Source organism: Ambystoma mexicanum, chromosome 9, assembly GCF_040938575.1.
Source record: "Ambystoma mexicanum isolate Mex_15411 chromosome 9, UKY_AmexF1_1, whole genome shotgun sequence".
In the NCBI taxonomy this organism is placed as follows: Eukaryota; Metazoa; Chordata; class Amphibia; order Caudata; family Ambystomatidae; genus Ambystoma; species Ambystoma mexicanum.
In genome coordinates, this window is record NC_090931.1 from 107,821,470 (window position 1) to 107,845,653 (window position 24,184).

At 43.5% G+C, this 24,184-nt stretch overlaps 1 protein-coding gene across 5 annotated transcripts in view; it reads right to left on the minus strand.

Annotated features, from left to right (window-relative positions):
• LOC138487712 (adiponectin receptor protein 2-like) overlaps nt 1-24,184 on the minus strand; it is a 1,243,553-nt gene that overhangs the window by 569,203 nt on the left and 650,166 nt on the right. The window lies entirely within an intron of this gene.

Below are 24,184 nucleotides of genomic sequence, written 5' to 3' on the forward strand. Positions count from 1 at the left end.
TCGTGTAAATGTTTCATGGGATGCGCTATAATGTGTGTACCCTCTTTTCCCTCCATGTACCTGTCTCCAAACGTCCTCCAGCTTTAGACGGTCGAGGGTTCTGAGCAGCTCCTTGGCAGGCCTCACCGCTTCACTTGTCTTGCTCCTCTGGATGGAGCCGTCTTGCTGCAGCGTGATGCCTTAAAACTGACATCCGAACTAGCTTACGCTTTTTCTTGGGGGTAGGTTCCTCTCGGCTGACGCGACTGGGTAGAACTGGTTGCTCCTTCACATTTTCTTTTCTTCCTGACTCATGTATTTGTCAGATGCTCAGCGTCGTTGCTCCAAACTATCTACGGGCTCTTTCACCGGGGCTGGTTTGCATCGTTGTTGCTGTTTCTCTGCCCTTGCTGGGGGATCCCATGCGTGTCCATCCATGCGTGGGCCTCTTCCGTGGACTCAGAGAAGCATGTTTTCCTCTTGTGCAACACCTTCAGTTTGGCCGGGAAAAGGAGCATATATCGTATTTCTGCTCTTCTGAGGCGTTCTTTTGTAGGCCCAAACTGGACTGTTTTTGGACCGGGGCTGTATAATCCGGGTATATGGTGATCCTGGAGGAGCCCCTGATGATCTCTCCTCCCCCCCCTGGAGAATGCTATTATCCTTTCTCTGTCCTTAAAGTTCATAATCTTGGCGATCATCGCCCTTGGGGGGGCACCGGGCCGGGGTCTCCTGGTTAGGGCTCTGTGCGCCCTTTCCACCACAACATTTTTGGACAGTGTCCCAGCTCCGATCTCCTGGAGAAGCATGTTTTCGACATATTCTGTGGGGTCGTTTCCTTCCTAACCCTCTGCAACTCCAATTATGCAAACGTTATTCCGCCTTGCCCTACCTTCCGCATCTTCATCCTAGGATCTTGACTTTCTGCAGCACTTCTGACATTTGGGTCCGCATGACAGCGACGTCTGCAGTGTTTTGTTGCACCTGCTGCTCTGTTATCGTTACTCTGTCTGTCAGGTTCCTTGCGTCCTGGCGAAGGAGGCCCACGTCCACCATAACTGTATCTAGTTTCTGTTCTAAGGATGCTTTCAAGGCTCCTATAGCAGTGTCCATCTTGTTTGCAAGGGATGTCTTTAGGGAGGCAATCGCCTCCAGGATCTGGCCATCCTTTCCGTTTTCTAGTTGGTGTGGGGTGCTCGTCTCTGCCATTGCTGTGTCCGGTGGGTTCTGCCATTTATCCCCAGATATTTTGGCAAAAGTGTCCATGCTGATTTGTTTGGTTTTTCCTTCTGTTTTCTTGTTGGGCATGGCCGCTGTGCGTATTATACTACTCTTGCGTGCTTTGCGTGTGGCCCGGCGTGAGGATCTGTGTCGGGCTAGTTGCGGTCCCCTGGTTTCCTACTTTCACTCTCCCCCGGGCTTATGTCATCGATGCTTGTTGGTCCAGCCTCTATTGCCCCGTGGGACAACTCTCCGGTGGGTGTTGGGGCTGTGATTTGTATTGTCCGCCTTGTCCCTGGGAGCTTGTGCATCGGGAACCTTCTTCTGTCGCAGTGTCTGTAGGAGGTCTCAGCCTGGTTTGCCATATTATTCTAATATTTCTCCCCCTTTTTTTGTGTTTTTTGCCTGTGTATCTGTGTCTTCCAGGGTGTGTTGGGCGCCTCACGCACCGCTGAGCCACGGGCGCGTCTCCAGAGCGGGACCTGCTCCGCCTCAGCCCCCCTTCCCTCTGTCTCTTCCTCCGTGCTTTTATGGGGCCGCACCGCCCGCCGGTTCTTGGCCGTCCTAAATCCTTGAAGGAGCGGAGGGGCACTCTGGATCCTCCCCACCAGCCTCCACCTGTGGCACAGATGCCCAGCCCCGTGTGTGGGCCCATGGCGCTGCTGCTTTCTCTGGAAGCGGGAGGGGAGCGGAGTGGGTTCTTGTCGCTGGCTCACCATCTTCTGCGCGGGCCGGCGGCACCTCGCCTCAGGTGTCCCTCCGCGCGTATAGGATAACCGGGTTCTTCCCGCGCCATGGCTTCTGCGGAGGTCTTCCCGGCCCTGGGCTCACTTTCGCGCCTCCTCTCCTGTGTCCATTCGCCTGCCACAGGCGTCCTCCTCTTCCCACTCTGTAGCTGAGACCACAGCTTCCTCCAGCCTCATTTCAGATCGCCGCGCAGGAGAAGTCCCCTCGGCAGGCCGCCATCTTGTTTCTCGCGATCGGCTACTTCTTTGGGCCATTTCTCCTTAATCCTCGGTCCGAATTTCTTCCAGAATCGGACCGAGTGGTCTGCAGGTGTTCCCATGCCTTTCAGTCGAATTTGGGCTGATTTTAGTCAGTTTACGAGGATCGTAGTCAGGATATTAACGGAGCGCTCCAGTAACGCGTCTCACCGCATGGCCGTTTAGCCACACCCCCATCCAGCGGTTTCAAATAATTGTGCCTAACGGGGTCTTCACCATTTCTTTGCATATCAAGATGCGACATTGATCATTCTCCCTCTACTAGGAGAATACCAGGTACACTCCTGTTTTTTGCTTTCAGTACTTACACTATACACATTGACTCACGCTCTGTTCACATTATGCGGTTGGTCTCAAGCATGACATGTGTCATTTTGGGTTTAAACGTGTACGCCCATCTGCTAAATTCTAGCCTACCACACTTTGGATTACCAGGCAGACTTTCAGAGAAGGGTGGTCCCCTAATATGAGGCACCCATATGGGGTGTTTTTAATTTGAAGGGCAGTGAAGTTATTAACCTGCTAAGTATCCCAAACATCCTCCATCTAACCATTTTAAAACAATCCTCTTTTCTCTTCCCCCCTAGGGTCCTTTCTTTCCTGCCATGAAGAAGGAGTGTATGGATGCCATCACTACGGGCACGCTGAAACGTGTATCAATGCCCTGATGACTAGAAGGGGCACTTTTAAACAGATTCTAAACGTTCACGCAGGCAGACTAAAAGCATGATTAGGAATTAATTGTGCTTCACTCTTCAGGGTATGATTAACTATACCCTGTAGTACTTCACAATTAGGATTGTGAATAATGTACGATTTGTATAATTTTGGTCTTGGTCCAACCTTTGGCCTTTCTTGTTCTTGTCAGTTATGTGATTGTACTAACATATATATTCAATGAAAGAACATTGTTAAAGGGATGTTATGGTTACAACTAAGACCGAAAAACCTCAGAAATGAGCCAGTTATGTTAAGCTAAGCAACCATAACTTGTGCCACCACTGTGCACTGCTAAGACTAACAACCAGGAAATCGAGCATGACATCACAAATGTCATTGATGACATCACTGATGACATCACTTATCTGGCCCACTTGTTTTTGTTCACCAACATATCTACACCAGGTGATTGTGTTCACTGGCAGTCAGGTATATCTAGACGTTAACCATTTCATATGCTCTCAAAGTACTTTCCCTTAGGGTTTGGTCTCAGCTCATGGTGCACATACATGGGGCAATAGGCAAGCCTCAAACACACAATTAATTTGTATACATGAAGATACACTTAAATGCTATTAACATTTTCTGATGATGCTGTTTCTTTCTTGCTTACTTTAATTTCCCTGTATGTGCCTCTGATTTGCATGCATTGTGGGTCTTCATATGTATTGTTTGTACTAGCCAAAGTGTGTAGTAAGTCTTGAATTGTTAGCTAATTATTACATGTTTAACATTGCACAAAACTCTGATGAAGTAGCATTTATTGATTATACTATCCAACATTACAAGATTATAAATATTGTACCTCTATGGTGCATGCTGCAGCCATTGCCTGTGTTTATATATGATTAGGTTCCTGTATTAACAACACTCCAACATAATGTTTTGTTTCGATGAGTACATTCTTTAATAGATTAAGTAGTTCATGAGAAGTCTCCCGATCACCCCTGACATCTTGTTACCAATATTATAAACACAACCCCTTGTAGGGACTTTTCATCAAAATAAATTTCATATGTGATGTCATCAGTGATGTCATCAAGGACATTTGTGATGTCATCTTTGATGTCCTGGGTTTTAGTCTTAGCAGTGCACGGTGGTGGTGCGAGTTATGGTTGCTTATCTTACTAGGACTGGCAAATTTGTGAGGTTTTTCGGTTTTAATTGTAACCATAACGTCCCTTTGACATACATTTTTCATTGAATTTCATAGGTTTTTTTATTGGTGCAACTCAACCATAACATCCCTTTAACAAAGTTTTTTGAGAGAATTTCATGGGTTTTTACCAGTGCATGCTATTTTCCTACAACGTACTAATAACATACTTAACCCAATATAGCACATTTTTTGTCCAATTTACAAAGTTTCTCCTTAAAACTCTGCCATTTCCCAACTTCTAGAATCATTTTTAACACTTCTATACTTTTCCCAATGTTTTTGCTTCTGTCTACATCCACGGATGTCTGACGTCATTGTGGACCTTCCGGATAGTGCCACGTGACCATGCGCTTGCGCGCGGCATGATGATGTGTCCATGAACATGTGTGCACTTTGCGTTTGGGTCCTTGCTTCGAGGACAGTTAGGAACTGGATTTTCTACTGATCTAGGTACTTTCAAGCTCAAAATGTACCCTTGCACAGCTCCTACACCTATTCTTACTCATTATCCATTAACAATCTAGTACAAAACACATACTTGGAAGAATAGTAGCAAACCTGCTATTTGTCTTAAAAATGGCATCAGCTATTGCCACCCCTCCTCCCCAAGAGCCATTACCACCACCAGCTGGAAGACCCACACAACAAAAAAGCGCAGTATTTTCAAAGACAATGCAGAGGACCAAGGAGATGAGGTAGAAGAAGTGCCTACCTCTAGCACCCAGAGAGAATCATGGGTGTGGCAGTTCTTTACCACAGTTGGGAATGTACCAAAGGCTAAAGCTACAAAAGTGAGTGCAACTTTGTACTCAGTCACGGACTGCCTGGACATTACTCCTACAGGACCGTCTTCATGCGCCGCCACACCAAATCAACCTACTCCAATGCTCTCAGCCTACTACTTCTAAGAAAGGAAAAATATTTGTCTTCCTCCACATCATCTTCCTCAACCAATACTGTAACCACACAGCCTACGTCTGTGGGACACAAAATCCCACCAGCTACTTTGCAAGTAACAAAAGAGGCTGTTGATCCATATCTTTGGAAGACAACTGTATATATTGAAACACACCACTCTGCAGGGGGAAGCAATTTCGATGCGAGTTTGAAGCTGTAATCAAGGAGCATGAGGAACACTTCCCACTACCTTCGAAGTAACACACGTGCAACATCTTCCCCTGTCCACCCGCCCCTCCATATAAGTGCTTGGTGCCTCTTCCCTCCTTTCGCCTCCTCACCTTACGTTCTAACCTCTCCTGCAAACATTTTATTGTTTAAAAAATAACAAAAGAAAGGTTCCTTTAGGAACCACCTTTCACAGTTAAAAAATATAACTATAAACTTCATCTACTTTACATTTCTCAGAAAATTACATAAACTCAATATGTTTTTCCAACATTTCCATTAGCATTTTGTGTTATGCTAATGGGAATAATGTGACATTCCAGGGACTGTAACGGGATAACTGCCCGGCAGCCCAAGTTATCGGCCCAAGCGAAGTGTGTCTATGTGCGACCTGATGCCTACGGACTTTGGCGCGTTATAAATAAATAAATGAGGGCTCTGGACCATTTTCCTCCATTGCAGCCCCTGCAATGGGGGCTAAAGGCCATTAGCACCCCGGGTTCCCAAAGCTGGAACCCAGGGTGCTAAAAAATAGATTTTTCTTACTACATTGGGACTCATGCGGTGTCCCGCTGTAGGAAGGAAAATCCTTTTCCAAGATGGTCACCATGGAAAGAGAAGGTGTGGCTCTGTACAGAGCCCCTCTTCCCTTTCCATGGCAGCCTGCAGAAGGCGAAGCCAAAACCCTATGACAATATTACCACAAGCACATTTTTTTTTCCCTTTCAAACCTATCCTACTTTCGAATAACTTTACCACATAGCCGGTCCCAGGTGGACATGGCCACTTTAACACCATTTATCGTCCCTCACGGTCATGGCCAGTAGCTAGATTGTCTGGGTCATGACCTTATACCATGACCCGGACAATCTGGCCACTGCCCATGGCCACAGGCTATACCTCAGTCACCAAAGGTATATCACTATTTTTTGTACCTACATTATGACACTTGTCACAAAATAAAATACAGGCACATTTGCAAAATGATGCTTTAAGGTCCTTGCCAATGCTCCTTAAACAAGTTTGCTTGAAATCAGCCCATGTATTATTTTTTCCAAAATGTTTGTACATACAATAGTCATATAACTTAGCCCCCACTTGACAAAATCCATTCAGTCTTTACACAAACATTGAAGGTTGGGTCTATAATATTTCTGAAAGCGTTTGTCCACATTCGGCAAACGGCAAAAAAGTTATAAGCCATCTAAAAATGTTGAGACCCCCTCTAATTTAGCCCCCTCTTGAGAAAATCCCACCGAACTTTACAAAAACATTTATATCTAGATTTAAAATTGTTTTGCAAACTTTTGTACAGATTTGTCAAATGGCACATTAATAAGCCTTTACAAATTTCGGGACCCCCTCTCTAAATGTGTTCCCTCTTGTCAAAACAGCTCCACAATTTCAGAATCAAGTCTAGAATAAAATTCCAAAATTTCATGAAGTTCCATTGAGTGGCGCCAAAGTTATAAGCCATCCAGGAACTGGTTTTTACCAACCCTGTAATGCGGAAATAGACATAGATGTCCCCGAACATCTAAAGTGTTCGCGTACATCATAGGACTGCCCCCAAACATCCAGACTTTTTGCGGACTTCGGGGGTGAAAAACTCCTTTTTTTGGCTTCTTACAGCCATATCCCATCCAAATCACCCATCAACTCCCCAGAGATTGTTTGATATGTTTGACAAGTCCAATGTTGTGTTTTTTAAAATGTTGTTACTGCGGTGTCCGCGGACACCGGCGGAAGTCCGTGAATCAAACATGGCGGGCGTTTCCAAAAATCTGACGCACTTCACGCTTTTCACCATCCAATCGGTGGGTGCGTCAGATGTCCGCGGACATCACTGCACCCTCTGGGCCAATCGGATGCCTGTCCGTGGACCGACAGGGAAATGGGTCCGTGAAGCGGAGCCAGATATCACATTCTTTTGGACCTACATTTTGGTTGTTTAAAAAAGAAAAACTACTGGACGGATTTACACCAAATTTACAAAAGCACGCTTTTGGGACCAAGCCGTCGCTCCAGGCACACATTTGGTGAAAATCTGTCCAGCGGTTTGGGCTGTAGGCATGAGCAAAAAAAATGTCCATTAGGTCTTTGGAAAACAAAATGTGGGACCCCTCTATAATTTTGTCCTCCCCGCCCCCTTGATGAAACCTCACCAAACTTGCCAAAAAAATTCAGGGCCATATACTTTTTTTGCAAAGGTTGATAAGGATTCGTCCAGGGGCAGCCAAGTTAAAAGCCACCCAAAAAGTGCTCTTCCTAGGAGTTGTGCAACTTAACCATAACTACATGGCCGCTACCACAGGCCGTGTAATTTCTGACATTATTGTTTTGAATCAGTAACTGTCTCATAATTTAACTGTTGCAAATATGTTCTTTATGTTTCACATGTATACCTAAACTATTTTCTTTTATTGCATATATATAAATAAATCAACCCATGGTTGAGCTACTCTGATTTCTGCACAATATGAATTTTTATAAATAATTGGAATAACATACAACCTACTGAGTTGTTTGCAGCGTGGACACCTCTTTGTTTATTGTGGGACTGGGCCATTGAGTATCACATTTCCCTGAGGGCTATCAGTTTTCCGGGTATGCTCAACACGGAAGCAGACACTCTGAGCAGACTGAATTCATCGAACCATAAATGGGAAATGATACACACTGTTCATGAGGCTATCTCCTCCTTCTGGTGCCATCTGTAAGTAGACCTCTTTGCGCACTCCAGCAACAGCAAGTGCCCCTGCTTTGCTCCCTGTGTTAGTCTAGACCAGAACTCCTTTAGCCATGCCCTAATAATTCAGTGGGACGCCATGTCTCTCTACGCCTTTCCTCCAATCCCTCTTCTTCCCAAGGTCTTGGCGATGAGCTTATGCCCCTTGGAATGTGGATGGGATTACACCAGAATAATTCTGAGTCCAAATCACCGGACAAACTCAAGAACATGGCAAGTTGGAGTTTTATTTACAATTATCTAAAACAGAGAGTTACAATGAACATCAACGGATGTACTCTCATTCTCAGTGATTTCCACATGAAAAACAATTAAATACTCTGTTCGTGCATTGGAATGATGTCACACTATGTGGCAATAGTAAAAAAAAACCTATCAAGGGTTGGGATTGGTTAAGGGACACATCTAGATATACAATCATATAGGAGCTAGGATTGTTATTGGCTGTCTGATATCAGGTGGACAACTCATGACTACCTCTTCAAACATGTAATTTTAAGAAAAATCAGTTACACAGTGTTTCATTGGTTTCTCAAGCTATAAGGTCATTCGTTATACAGACTACTACAATTGGTTGGCACGCGTGTGCCATGTCTGGAACATTCGGTTCAATTAGCAGCAGGTAAGCCAAGACCCAGCTGTAAGTATATAGGACATGAAGCTGCTCTACCACCTAATTAGCTGAACATCTCTCATCACCCATGCCTTCTACCATGAAATTCTCTTTGTACTTGTCCTTGCAGAGTATTCTTGTCTTCGGAATGCAAGGGGAGTGAGGGCACTCGCTATCGTGTCTGTAACTCCAAGTTCAAGCCTTATTTCTAGCCTCGACTCTTCGAATGGTTTAAATGAATTAAGACTTGGAATCCTTTGTGTTCTTTCTTGCATCTTAACGTGTGAAGATTCATCCTCTGCACACATGTTCCCTTCAGTATAGACAGCTGACCTCAACTTCTCAGTTCTTGACTTCAGGCCAGACAGCCTCACAAAGCAGCTTCAACAACCTGCTATTCTACTGCAACACAGCCTTTCATTTTCTCTCCATGATTCTTTGGCTTACTTATTTTATGATACCAATGTCTAGTTCTGTATAAAGTGGAAAACAAAAGGGGGGCTCCAACCACATATAATTAGTTGACACTACTATCCGATTCGTGTTTCTACTCTTCTGTACAATGGCAGCTCTGCCTGCATTCCATTTACTACTTGTAGCTAGCCCACACGATGACTTGATCTATCTTGCGTTTCAGCGTTTGTACATTCATTATACTTCCGATTTCTACAGCACTTTCTAACATGTAATCTTCTTTTACACTTTTAAGGTTCACTTGATTCTTTACTTCGTCATTTCCCCTCTATGATCCATACATCATCTTCATTCAGTATTTCAGGACTTTGTGCACACTTTCTTATGACATCATCAGTTCATTTACTTAGCTCTTTCTCAGATTACTTCAGGAATCTCTTCCTGCAGGCTGTCATCAACTTGAGGGTACATTCGATATGGTTACCTTAATGGATACTTTCTTCCAAATACTCGCTGGGGTATTGGTACAATAGCTGGTGTTAGACAGGGCGCAGTCTCATGTATCCAATACAGGGGAGGTAGGGGGGGTAGGATCTCCTGCTGATGTGTATGTCTGCTCCTCACAATAAACTTAAGAGAGACTAGAGGTAATATTTCCTATGACCGATAGTGAACAGCCCTCTATAAACAGAACTCTTAAACAATACACAATGTTCACTCGGTCCCTTGCTTCCCCAAGTCCATATTTGGTTGAACCTTACTGTATGAGGTTAATAGCCATTAGATTCTCATACTACACCACATTGTATCAAAAAATAGTATTTTATTTTTCATATTTCAACAGTAAAAAACTTTTTTTCTTTTATCTTTTCTTCTTCACAGTTCCAATTTATTAATCTTTTTTAAAAAGGAGTATTTCTGATAGTATGCAAATCACAATATCTGCACCATTACCATGCAATATCGTTGTATACATTTAATCTCATGTAACAGTTGACCATTTAATAATTAGCAAAAATTCATCTCTTAACCTGGATCTACAAGTTGCTCACCCCTATCGTCGAGACAAGCAACCCAGTCCGTAACAACCTTTCACTTATTCTTCCTAAAAATCATGCTTACTTTCATACCACATCCATACCATACCCGACATGTTTAATTCCTTACACACTTACACACTATTGACAAGGAAATTCTTCAGGGGTAAAATTTACACAACATCCAATTAAATGCCCAATCGTATCAGTCTTCTTGTAGACTTAATTTCTTGCGGGGTCAGCTTGCAATGAGATCCCATCGCACTTTTCTTTAGTGTCCAACCTTCAAAAACGTATACACTGTGGGAAGCAAGTGTGGGATAATCGAAATTTAGTATTCGAGATAATATCCCGGTCGACATTTATATTATGCACAACCTGCTATGTGTCAATCATCAGCGGAAGGGTGTCATTACTTAGACCATCACCTTCTTTACATCTGTTATATCTTCACACCTCCACCCCTATCTGCAACTAGGTCCTTCAAGACCACACCCATGCTGTTATCACTTCAGGTCCAATCTTTAACTACGACACTGAGTATTTCACAACTTTATAATCAATTAACCCAATCATGCGGTATAGTTAAGTTGTCCAAGTCTGTCTATGAATTTGCTTTACCTTCTACAGGCTGACTTCTTCTTATGTGTCTTCTTGGGGGGTCCCCCTCGATTTACAATCCTCTTCCTAGTTAAAGTCTGTCTGATGTTGGGGTGTGCTTGGCTCTCAACTGGATACCACTATCTGCGATCACTGGGAGGCATTCCTATTTAAGACAAAAACACAGGTAAACCAATTTGTGTAGCTTGGCTTGATGTTTATTCTATTTGTCAGTTCATTGTGCTCAAAACAACCCTGCATATCTGTATACTGACCTAGCGTGATTACTTTGTGGATTCCTGTTCTATTTAATAGTTGACTTTATCCCGTGCCGCTCCTCATTTAGATAAATCTTCTAAATTTTCTCACGTGGGATGGAACAACTCTCTATATATAGTTTTCTAGAATGGAGAGAGGCACATCAGGTACTCGGTCGTGATTCTTCTTCGTACCGCTGTTCATTTATAATTAGAGTGGGGATATCGCCAAAAGGCTTTATGCTCTTACCTTTAACGAGCTTGCCTTTGCTGCCTTGTACGGGGTAACAGTCGCTGCTCACATCTGGCTGTCCTCTCTCTCAAGTCACACTCCTATCTCCGCCTGGTGTCCGTTTCTACCTGTTCTCATTACGTTCTCTCGCTTGTTATTGGATTTCGCCCCCCACGTACCTCATGTCTGCTCCTCTACATTCCCCCCTCTAGTCGAGTCCTTGACCACCTCAAGTTTTCCTGCTTCTTTGAATCTTCTCTTGAAGAAAGGTTTCTTTGGTATCCATATCTTCGTCAACCCGCCCTTCCCAGAGTGCCCACATTTTTGATGTATTCGTCCACACTCCAGGTCATGTAATTGTATTCTCCACTTGGGGTACAGAAGACCCAACGTCCCAAATCATTCTTATGATCTCTTGGATACAGGAATTTAATTCCTTCAGGTGCCACAATACTCGCTTTTATGCGGTCTCTGATGGCACTTCAGTCTGCATGTTGTCTTCCATTTAATATTTTTGCATCAATCATGATCTTCATTGCCACTGTTTTCTTTGCTGTTTTCTGGCATTGTGCAATTATTATCCTTATAACACAGAATACAAACATTGTCATCACCAATATTGCTCCAAGGAACTTGAATATATTTGTCATCCATTCGGGAATCCATACAAAACAGGAATGAGAACTAATCATCATCTCCAATAGCCCGTCTCTTCCTCCATTTTTGTGTGCAATTCTGTCAGCATAGTTATAGCATCTGTCAAGGTTCCGTTCTCACCGTTATGAGATTGTATGAAAGTACAGCAGGAAGGCCTGACCTTGGTGCAAACATCTCCTTACATTGTTGTACTCATGTCAAGAACATACCTGTTCTGTAGGGTCATTAACCTTATGGCCCTCAACTCTTCCTTTATCGCATTAAATCCTTTAATATTGGCATGGATTGTATGTTGCAGCTCCCATCTAGTAACTTGTAACCATTTGGCATTGACCACTGTTTGGGGTCCAGGCATAAATATAGATGTCATTATCATAGCAGTCTTGCTGAACAACTTGTGTTCATCAGGAATATCTTCATAAGCCTTTGATTGTAATGCAAAATAATTCTCTCTCTTCATCCTTCAGAGTGCAAGTGACAACCTTTTTCTCAAGTGTTCATCCACTTTTGGAAATCCTTCGATATTCAGGGCGCTCTGGGGAATCACCAAGGCTGGAACACATGAGTACAATGGAAACACTTCACCCTAGTTCCTGGGCAACTTCGTATATGCTCTGGATCCACAGGCCCAATATCGATCCATTAGGACAGCAGTCCCTCTCCTCCTTCCTGGAACATCAATTATGTTCTTGCACCGCTTATTCTCTCCAACTTGGACTTTACTACTGCTTCGAAAGCACATTGTTGCATTAGTCAATGGAATTACAGCCATTGGTCCTGCTACATCATCCACCCATGTCAGCAGCTTAGAGGTTTTAGCCCATTCCTTTAGGCACTCATCATTCACTTAATGAACCTCGTGCACTGCTTCCATTCTTAGTAGATGAGCTGCACAGGACATCATCCCATCTTCCCATCCTTTGGTCGTGATCACTCGTCCATAGGTTAGCAGCTGCGAACACTCCCAGCATCCAGGCATTCCATTTTTTCCAGTTTTGTCAGAGCAATTCATTCTCTTCATTTCTTCAATTATTACTAGTTTCCTGTCCCATAGAAGGATGCAAAAGCATCTTGTCTGTCCATCCAGGCTCTTATTCCATTTGCATCGTCTTGATAAAATCATCTTGGCATGGAAATGTCTGTCTTGATCTCTATCACAGGGCTGCCCATCTACCTTGGAACTGTCCTATTGTAGTTCATGCTGCTAGATGGCTGAGGCACTTCGCAACATGCACCGGAATATCTTTTGAAATGAATGTTCTTACTGTACTCATATGTTGGTACCACATGTTATTCCCCAAGTGAGCCGAATTATTAAGATATGTATTTATCCCTTGTTTATCCTTTTCTGCATCCTTCTTATGTCATCTGACATGCCCAAATAGGTCAAAAAAATTATCATAATTTGTACTTATAGTGGAAAAAATCATATGTCGTGTTTTCAATTGAACCATCAGAATGCTAAAGGCTTCGAAATGTAAGATACAATAAGAAGAAAAGAAAACACATGCATATGTATATCACGCATAAGAGTCTAGAAAAACATTTTGTGTGCCACACCATTTCTCATTGAATTGCCAGTCTTCCTGCAACTGCATTTTCTTCTCCGTGATTAATTTTTGACATATGTACCCAAATCACAGTTGTAGTTGCACAATCTGCTCAATTATTGCAAACAAAAGCCATCTTATAACTGGGCCATTCTTTGGATCGTGAAGAAAAGTGAGAATATTAACATCTCTCCTAACAAGGGTAGGGTATGACTCACAAAGACTACAACCACAATACTATGTGTGTCACTATTGACTGGGATCATGTGTTATTCAAAAAATAGATATCTTCCCATAAATTGATATCTATTCCAATTTTTAAGAAGGAATGGGCGCTTGGGCATAATGGCGATATGTTTTTATTTTTTTCAAAGAATCTCTAAAAAGTAAGTTTAAATATTTGCTAATGTGTGATATTTTTAATTAGCACTCGATCTCCAACATACAATTTTGGTGGTGGCAATAATTCACTCAGATTGTTTACTGGGCCATCCTCTTCCGTGTTCCTCAACCACTCCCTCCGATGCTTGACTTGATCTGAAATGAAAGAAATACTGGTAGTCATAAATGTCAAATAATCATGCATTTCAGGTGTCCTCATGCGTAAGAGGCGTCCTCATGCAGCGCCCTGTTACTAATTCATGGGGCATAAGGTGGGTATCTGAACCTGACTGATTTCGAAGGGCATACAAGGCTAGGGATAGGCAATATAGCCATCCCCAGCCTCTCACAAATTCTGTTTGCTTGTGGGTGATAAGAAGAAGAAAACATATGCTTTATGCCCAATAAAAGCACTATTTGTTCAAACAGCTCATTGACAAAGCGTTGCCCATTATCGGATCTTAATACTTAGCACACACCCCATCTCGGGAATACTTTGGGCACTAGGAACTTCGCTGCGCAGGTGGCATCAGGATGTGTACAAGGACCGGCTTCGATCCATTGAGAAAAGGGACACACTACCACTAATAGATACCTATATCCGTTACATGTCTGCAGCATATCGACATAATCACTATGCAAATGCTGAAACCGGCCATTTGGACAGGGTATTACTCCTCTGATTGTTCTTAGTCTATGCCCAGCTGTGAACTTCTGACACACAATGCAATTCACAATTAACTGTGCAACGTATTCCAATATGGAACAAACCAGTCCTCTGCAATAGTGGCAGCAAGACTTTGTCGGGTTATATGTGCAGGGCAATGCAGTGGTGAAGTGCGACTTTTAGTAATGCCATTGGCATCAATAGCTTTCCAGTGCTTTCCTGTCTCCATAGAGCTTCTGTGGGTGATAAAGAACACCCCTTATGTCTCCATAGCTCCTGCTCTTCTTGTGGGCCTCTACCCTGTATCTCTATTAGTTGTGTAATTGGCAACATATTAAATCCTTCTCGTACTAGCATGCTTCTATTTATTACTTCTTTAACAATTTCAGTTTCAAAACTTCCGAGGAATACGCAACCCTTTTGGCTTCTAAGTCTGTGGCTTCGTTCCCGCGAGAGATAAAGTCTGTTAATTTAGTATGTGCTGGGCATATTACGACGGCTACGGCTACTGGAAGTTGTACTGCCTTAGTGAGCCTGTCCAATAAAGATGCATGTTGCACTGGAGTGCGGTCTGCATGGAGATAACCCCTCCTTTTCCAACGTGACAGACCTGCGTGTACGGTTGACATCACTCTGCACCGTCACTTCCTGATCTTCATGTTTCTCGAGTGCAACAATAAGCGCTACCAATTCTGCTGCCTGTGCTGAAAAATAAGACGGTAGTCCTGCACTCGCCACTACCTCAAATTCTCCATTTAATCTGTCTTACAACTGCGGCTCCTGAATGCCTCTCCCCACTGGTTTGATCGATTTTTGATGAACCATCAATAAAGAGAATGTCCCCTACCGCTAAAGCATTTTCTTTCACACAGGGTATAGCATCACAAAATTTGACATAATTGGTGCAATCATGTATATGGTCACCTTCTTCTACAGGTTCAGCTACAAACATGGCTGGGTTCACTATTTTACATCTCACAATTTTAATAGGTGGATTAGAAATAATGACTTCATATGCAGATGCCCTTTGTGTCATCAATGTACTTTTGGGTTTCTCTAAAATGGCAAATATTGTGTGCTCCGCTTATAGCGTAATTGCACAGCCCATCGTAATACGTGGACGTCTCAATTGCAAATGCGGCAGCAGCCAAAAATTATTTGCATGGAAAATGTCCTCTCATAATTGGATCTAAAATCCCACTGTAACACCCTAGTGTTTATACCCTAGTGTTCTTTGTGTGAGCACTGCTGTCATTACTGATCCATTGGTGTGCAAAAACAAATACAATTCTTCACTATAATTGAGGATTCCCAAAACTGGAGCTGTACAAATTGCTCTTTTTAATTCCTCAAATCTTTCTTCCATTTCTTCAGTACATTCTATCTTTTCCTTACCAACTTGTGCTGGCAAAAGTGGTTTTGTGTATTGTAGGAAACCTGAGGGTATTCTCTGAGGTAAACCTCAAGAATCCCTTATTCAGGTGGCCAGAGAAGGGCTGGCGCTCTCAGATTCCAACCCAGGGGGTAGAAGAGCAAGGGAGGATCACCTGGGTAGGGGAGCCCGGGGCTATGCTTGCGAGAACACCCCAGGTGAGACGCGGTATGACACCAGAGAGGAAGAAAGAGAACAAGATCCCTAAAATCTTTGTGGGTTATAATAGATCTGCTTTGCTTCCACCCATTGAAGCCGTGCCACCCAGATCCAACAATCCCTCCGTACAGAATCAATCCCCTAAGATCTCCAACCCGCTTGCATCTGAAGATTATCTATCCCAGAATCCCTGTTTTCCTGCGTCCTGCCCAACATTCCCAGACATTCTTCTTCACGTCCCTCTGATTATTCTTTCCTGAAACCCCAGTGTACTGCATTACCACACTAACATTCCCACAATTCCCCCTGCTCAGGTCACTATAAAAATAATTTTGGTTTACTCAATAACCCCTACCAATCTCACTCTTATGAATCTGCCAAAATCCCTAGGACGAAAGCTATAATTACATATAACATCTCTTCCCCGTCCTACCACGCAGATTACTCAAAACCTCTACCTCTCCCCTTTCCAGACTCAAACACTTTTCCCCGACATGAAAACCAAAGGATTAACCCTAGAGCTATTTACCCAACATGTGAACACCCCAGCGTCAGGCAAAGTCAGACAGTTAACCTGAATCACACACACTCGACGGCCCTTTCCTTTCCCTGCAGGGATAAAAGGTAGAGCAAGAGAGCACAGTACGAGCAAGGCAAACCGCACGACGAGACAGCTATCCAGGTGCGGCAGTTCAAGAGGAGGAGCAAGACAGCGAATATCGAGTGGCTTACAAAGAGGGACATGACCTTGCCCTTATCGACGCAGACCAGCGAGACCTCCGCAGAGGGAATCATAAGACCGAAGACAGTAGCCCAAGTGTGCTGCAACAGATGTTGACGCTGATAAGCAGGAGCGAGGGAGAGCCCCGATTCCATGGTATCGGCCTTGACTTCAGTTACGAGGAAAGCCAAGCAGTTCATCACAGCCAGTGAGTCGAGAGGAGAGCCGATAAGAGCTGTGGTGTGGAGAATGAATGTCGCAAAGTGGCAACTTCAATCAAGTTCATAGAACTGTAAAAGCATTAAAGGGGAAACCAGCTGCAGAGGGAACTGGCACCACGTGGGTGCTGCTCCGAGAAACTCTAGTCGATCCCCATCAAAGTGAAACTACAGATACCAGAAGGCTGTAGGAGAGTCACCAAGATAGGTCCAAGTGGTCAAACAGGAGGTCATGCAAAATCCCTGTACAGTTGAAAGTCTTTGACCTAAGAACTATAAAGAAAGCAAGGGAAGTCAATCCCGCCATATAAGAAAGCAAGGGAAGTGAATCCCTTAAACATTGAATGTGAATATGAAGTTGGCAAGAGTGAACCTGACCGAGGGATGCCAATGAAGAGGGAGCAAAGTCTAAAGTCCCAAGAAACAGTGTGTTGACAAAGGTGAACCCGGCCGAGGGATGTCCACTGGAATTGTTTAAAAAGACGTTAAGAATTGGTGAATAAAGGACAAGCCATAGTGAACCCAGAGGAGGGAGGCTGAAAGTAAAGAGGGGTCAGCACTCGGAAGATGGGGATAGCCAGCATCACCCTGATCAAGTGAACCCAAGAAAAGGAGGTTCACAGTGAACTGTTGAAAGGACTTTGTGCGAGAAAGATAGAGGAAGATTTGTTGAAAGCCATAGAGAACCCGGTGGACTGAGGCCAACAGTCGAGGGCGATCCGAGCTCGAACGAGGGAGATTCAGGGGTGGAGGCATCACCCAAAATCCATTAAGAGAAACAACTGTTATTGATTTATGACATAGGATTTGTGAAGGGTCAGCGCCCAGAAGAGGGGGAGCAGGGGTGGAACATCCTCACCCTAATGGAAACTAGGAAACACCACTTTCATTTTGTTGAAGGAACTTTAGTTTTTTTGTTTTCTGAATACATCAGGTGCTCGAAGGCAAGAGACTTTTAAGTGAAAAGAGGCTAGGCCAACGACGGCCCGGATTACTGCAACTGAACTGTCGACTCATGCTGGGAAAGCTAGAGTATGTGTTGTGCTCCAAGTTCCTGCCTTACCCAGTGCTCAAAAGGTGTAGACGGGAGACCCAAGCTATCGCATCCTGACATATTTACAAACACTTTAATAAACACCTTTGAACTATGATCACTTGTGTGTCTTTACTGTTGCCACCATGACTTCCTTATAGTATGTGCTGTAGTCGAACACCCAGGCCCTACAATAATTGCATAGGCCCAGAAACTGCTGCATTTGCCTCACTGTATTTGGCTTTGGTGTTTTCATAATAGCCTCAGCTCTCTCAGGTGTCACTTTCTTTCCTTCATGTGAAATCAACAGAACTATCTCTTCCTGACAGTATTGCAATTTCTCCTTATCTACTTTGTATTCCTTGTCTGCCAATACAGTCATCAACTGAAAAGAGCCCTTCCTACATTCATCCAATGTTTTGCTACAAATTAGTATGTCATCTACGTAATGAATTACCGCACTTTTGAGTTCAATGTTACCTAAATCCATCTGCCTAAACAAAATAGACAGGGATTCACAGTACCCCTGGGGCAAGTATGTTTTAGTCTTTTTTGTCTGAACGTAAATTAATTAAGGTCTTGGGAGTCTTTGTACAACGGGATCAAGACAAGCGAAGTATTTCAGGGTGATCGATTTGAAAAATGCAACTCGGATGCTACACAATATTGTCGCAGGATTCGGAACTAATGGAAATTCTGCTCCTACAATCTGATTAAGAGGGCGCAAGTCCTGTATAAATCTCCACGACCATCCTTTTGATTTTTTTTTTTTTTATCGGATACACTGCAGTATTGCACTCTTGTGCAGAAGAGAATTGCCTAGCATTTTGGTGCTGGACTGCCCGGGGGCAGGACAAAGACCGATATGTTTAGGATATTTCTTCTCTGTGAAAGATAGTGAGCTAGAAACTCTGGGTAAGTCTTTCATAACCAGGACTAATGTCTGGCAGAGGGACTCCCAGGACCCCCCTTGTTAATTTGCATATTAAAGTAACTTTGGGTCTCACCCTAAGTTACTAGGGGAATCCAGACGTGGGCCCCTTGCTCACTATTCTTAGAGAGGCACAGCTCCACCCTACTGATGAGGTCCAACCAGACCGAAACACGTGTCTGGGGTTGCTGTTGGTACTCTTCTTCAGAGGAGAATTGCCCAGCATTTCGGTGCTGGACTGCCCCAGGGCAGGACAAAGACTAATATGTTTGGGATATTTCTTCTCTGTGAAAGATAGTGAGCTAAAGACTCTGGGTAAGTCTCTCTAACCAGGACTAATGTCTGGCACAGGGACTCCCAGGACCCCCCCTTGTTAATTTGCATATTTAAGTAACTTTGGGACTCACCTTAAGTTACTAGGGGAATCCAGACGTGGACCCCTTGCTCACTATTCTTAGAGAGGCACAGCTCCACCCTACTGATGGGGTCCAACCAGACCAAAACACGTGTCTGGGGTTGCTGTTGGTACTCTTGTTCAGAGGAGAATTGCCCAGCATTTCGGTGCTGGACTGCCCCAGGGCAGGACAAAGACTGATATGTTTGGGATATTTCTTCTCTGTGGAAGATAGTGAGCTAAAGACTCTGGGTAAGTCTCTCATAACCAGGACTAATGTCTGGCACAGGGACTCCCAGGACCCCCCTTGTTAATTCACTAAATACATAGCGCCAGAGAACCCTTGAGCATCCATGCCAATACTTGACATTGGATATTTTGCCTCCCTTATACAAGAGCGAGTCGCTCCAGTGGTTACAAGAAAAGGAAAAGATTTGCCTCCTATCATCACATCGACCCTTGGTTCATCTTGGGGGTCTGGTGTTACTGATAGTACTGAACACATCAGGTCACCCTGTAAGCTATTCTATTGAGGGTACACATTCATCCCTGTCCCCGTAAAAGGAATCCCTCCTACCACAGGGACACCCCCTATCCTAGGTGTTTGTGCTTGTCCTGTGGTCACATTCCATTGTGTCTGCATAGGTGCTTGTTGTGATTGCCCTTGAGGTGGGTGCATAGGCACTGGGGCCTGCTGCTGTGCTTGTGTCTGATAGGATGTGTGATCCTGGGCACAACCCTCTCGTGCTTGTGTGCTGTATGGTGGTGGATGACCTGTCCCACCTCTTGAATATTGGCCATTTTGTTGCATGTTTCCTCGACTTCTACATACATGTGCAATATGCCCTACTATCCCACAATTCCAACATACTGGAGGTGGCCCTCTAGCAAACCCTACATTATATCCTCCCTGAGTGTTCCGACTTCCACTCTGGCCATTTTGATATCCACCTTGGGTGTTCTGAAATCCACCTCCCCTTCCTGTAAATCCTCCACCTCTACCTTGTGGCAGAAACCCATATCCACTTTGATCAACTGGGTGTACATTATTCACATGCGGTGCACACTTTATTTCTTGCATTCCTCCTCCTTTTCCACTTGTCAAAACTGCCTCCTTCTATAGCAAAGGTTGACTATTTCTTCTGAACTAACTTGGCTTCTTCAACCTTCCTGTTCTCATCTTTCTTTCTCTTTCTTTCTATTCTTCGCTTGTAACAATCACCAATGATGCACAATAAACAACCGTATCTCCACCAACGGCTTCGCTTCCATTCGTACTTGTTTCTTCATTTGTCTCTCTACTTTTTCTGGCAATCCTTGACACAAAATATGATAGAATAATGCCATGGTTTCCCCCCCAAGGCTCATGCGTCTCAAACTGCCATCTCTCTTGAATAGCCTGAATATCAGCAACAGGGTCATCTTTCATTTTACGTGTCATAATTGCACCCATATACGACGTATCAGGATACTATACCCTGAGAGCCCTCCACACGGCTGCCCTGCAATTATTAAATAGCTCCATCATGCGCTGTGCTTTGTGCTCTCACACTCTCATATCACGCTCGTTTCCAAATATCATCAGCCCTCTCTCCAAAAATAGCTGCAAGTAGACCTTTTATGTCTCCTATGGCCAACGTATTTCCCCCTGTCATTTTCTCCAATTCATATATCCATTTCCCAGCCCCCCAAATCAAACTAGGTAACTTACATTTTAAGTTATCCCTATCCATCTGGGGCCATGGAATCTATTGCGGTCTTGCCCCCATCCCCTTCTCTAACAAGGGGAACTGTGTGAACCCCATCCCATAGCTGGACGCCATTATTTGTTTATTCAATCCAGGGGTAATTGCCCCTGTTCTCCTTTGTGCTGGTAATTACCTTCATCGACTCAAATAGGGTGGGATTCTCCTCTCACACTACACGATCATCTTCGGGAAAGTTCAGGATATGGCATAGGACCCAGTGCTCTTTCCTTAGGGTGTTCTAGATCTCCTTATTCAGATTTTGATTTCTCAAGGGAAGGCATGTACCCTCCCCTTCTATCGTACGACCTGACTCCCTTTATTCGTCTGACATTGCTAGACCCCAAATGGTGTGACTATCATCCTCTTCTTCTTTACTTAAATCTAATCTACTCAAAGACAATTCTCTGCGTTCATCACTGAACAGGTTTTCCTCCTCATCCCGTGCCTTTGGTATCAGGGATTGTCTGCCACTCCCTTGAGTCCCATGCTCACTGTTCCATCTCATTTGCTGATATATCTTATCAATCATCTCTCCTATACTTTCTCCATCATATCCTTCCTCTTCTTGTGCTACTTTATGTATTTCTTGAGCCACTTCTCTTATTGGGAGAACTTCTCTTATAGTTTCCCATCGTCCCTGTATTTCGTCACTCAGTCTTATTTGTTCTTTAAGAATGAATCTGGCGTCAAGATCTTGCTACTTTTATTCTGTTTTATTCCTTCTTCTACTTCCCTTTGCTCTCTCGTATCACGTCTTGCCCCCTCTTCTTGCTTTCGTGCTTCCCTTCTTACTTTGTCTCTTCGTTCTTCTCTGTAATCTTTTTTCCTTCACTCATTGTGCCTCTTCTCTTTCTTTCCTATCCCTTTCTTCCAACAGTCATGATTCCTTTGTTCCTCTGCCCGTTTTTCTCTTGTTCTTCACTATATATCTTTTCCAGTCATTCCCTGCTTTTCCTTCCTTGCTCATCTTCCCTCAACTGCTTTTCTCCTTCCCTATCCTCCTTTTCTTGCTAGTCTGTCTTCCTTTTTCCAACCTCCTCAATGCTTTTCCCATCTAACTTGAGTAATATCTGTCCTCCCATCCATTCGTTCTGCACAAGCGTTACCTCATCGGCCCTATCCTTCTCTCCTTTTTATCTCTTAAATTCCTCATCTCCATCGGTTGATATAATTAATCTCTCACCTCGTTCCTCTTTATATCGTATGAATCTACACTTGTCTTCCTTCTTTTTACTCTTCTAGACAATCATCGCTACTATAAGCGGGGGGTGCATATATCGGGTTACTATACCCCGCTGCGGCTTTTAATTATTTCAAAGGATGAAATCCTGGCCCCTCTGCATCTACATTCTTAATTTGAGGTGGAATAAGAGGAGCAGAGCTCAATGCCCTCCCCTTTATGCTGATTAAGCATCCACTCTTCCTGAGGTGCGTCCTCTTTCTCCTCTTGAAATATTTTCCAGAATTCTAAAACTGCCAGTCTTTTCTATAATTTCTTTCCCGTGTACGCAGCGTGCACGTATGTAGTCATGTGCTGTAATATTGCCTTGGACAATGATCCCCCTTGCGGCCATGGCATGAACATTTTATCAGCTGTGCACTTTACCCATTCTGCACTGTACTGTTTGAGCTTGGGTGCATGTCGTGGTAATGTTTTACAAAGGTGCATAAGAGGAGTATCCTCCATAATGACAAGTCACAATTAACTGTCGATACTTATCAGATCGTTACCTTATTATATTTAATAAATCTCTACTTATCTCAAAGCTTACTGCTCACCATTTTTAATCTCAAAAACAATAGATATGAGCAAACATCATCAACAACCTATCTGTCTTCTGACTAGCGCTATTGTTTACTACACTTAAAACAACTTCAATTTCCAAATTTCACAATGTAACACTTATCAGAACTTCATACATCAAATAATAATAAAAAATAAATAACACTATACTCATAAATAACCCATGCGATCACCTTCCCTTTTTCCTATAATTATTTATAGTAAGAGATATTCTTCACTTCCAATTATATTACCCTGTACAGAGTTTAAGATGTCACCTTAAACGGTTGTGACCGTGCCTAATCTCTCATAATATTCTGACTGGAATTTGAGACCTCGTCTTCTATCTCCCTTGAAATAAGACTACTAAGGCATTCCTTTATCCACACAAAATTCCTGTTACCCAACTTATTTTCATAAAATATCACAATCCCGCCCCATTATATTGCCATTTCCCTTGGTCTACTTACATTTATTTAATCGAATCGAGGGCTTCGGTATGGACTCCTCCTCTAATCCGACCACTTTGCCTTCCATCCACGGAGTGCCTGTTGAAACCGAGCAGGGATTTCTTCAAAGAGGGACCTGCCCACCATCTGGATTTCTCTTGTAAATTTGTCGGCCGCTCTCCACAGGAAACTGCACGATCTTCGAGCTAATGGCATAGGATGCCCGATCGTACGAAACTCTGAAGTGAAATTAGTTTAGATCACAACCAGCCGCACCGCTACCAAATGACCTTACAGCCCTTGAAATGTGCATCTGTTACTGGTTGAGATTACACCAGAATAATTCTGAGTTCAAATAACCGGACAAATTCAAGAAGATGGCAAGTTGCTGTTTTATTAGCAATTATCTAAAACCAGGAGTTCCAACGAATATCAACAGACATAACGCTCATTCTCAGCGATTTCCACATGAAAAACAATGATATACTTGGTTTGTGGGTCAGATTGATCTCACACTACGTGGAAATAGTAAAAAACCTATCAAGGGTTGGGATTGGTTAAAGGACACTCTATATATACAATCATATGGGAGCTAGGTTTGTTATTGGCTGTCCGATATCAGGTGGACAACTCATGACTACCTCTTCAAATATGTCATTTTAAGGACAATCAGTTACAAAGTGTTTCATGGTTTCTCAAGCTAAAAGGTCCTTAGTTATACGGATTAATACAATTAGTTGGCACGCTTGTGCCATGTCTGGAACATTCGGTTCAATTAGCAGCATGTAAGCCAAGACCCAGGTGCAAGTAGATAGGACATGAAGCTGACCTATAATAACCAATTAGCCCAACATCTCTCATCACCAATGCCTTCTGCCACGAAATTCTCTTTGTACTTGGCCTTGCAGAGTATTCTTATCCCCGGAATGCAACGGGATTGAGGACACTCGC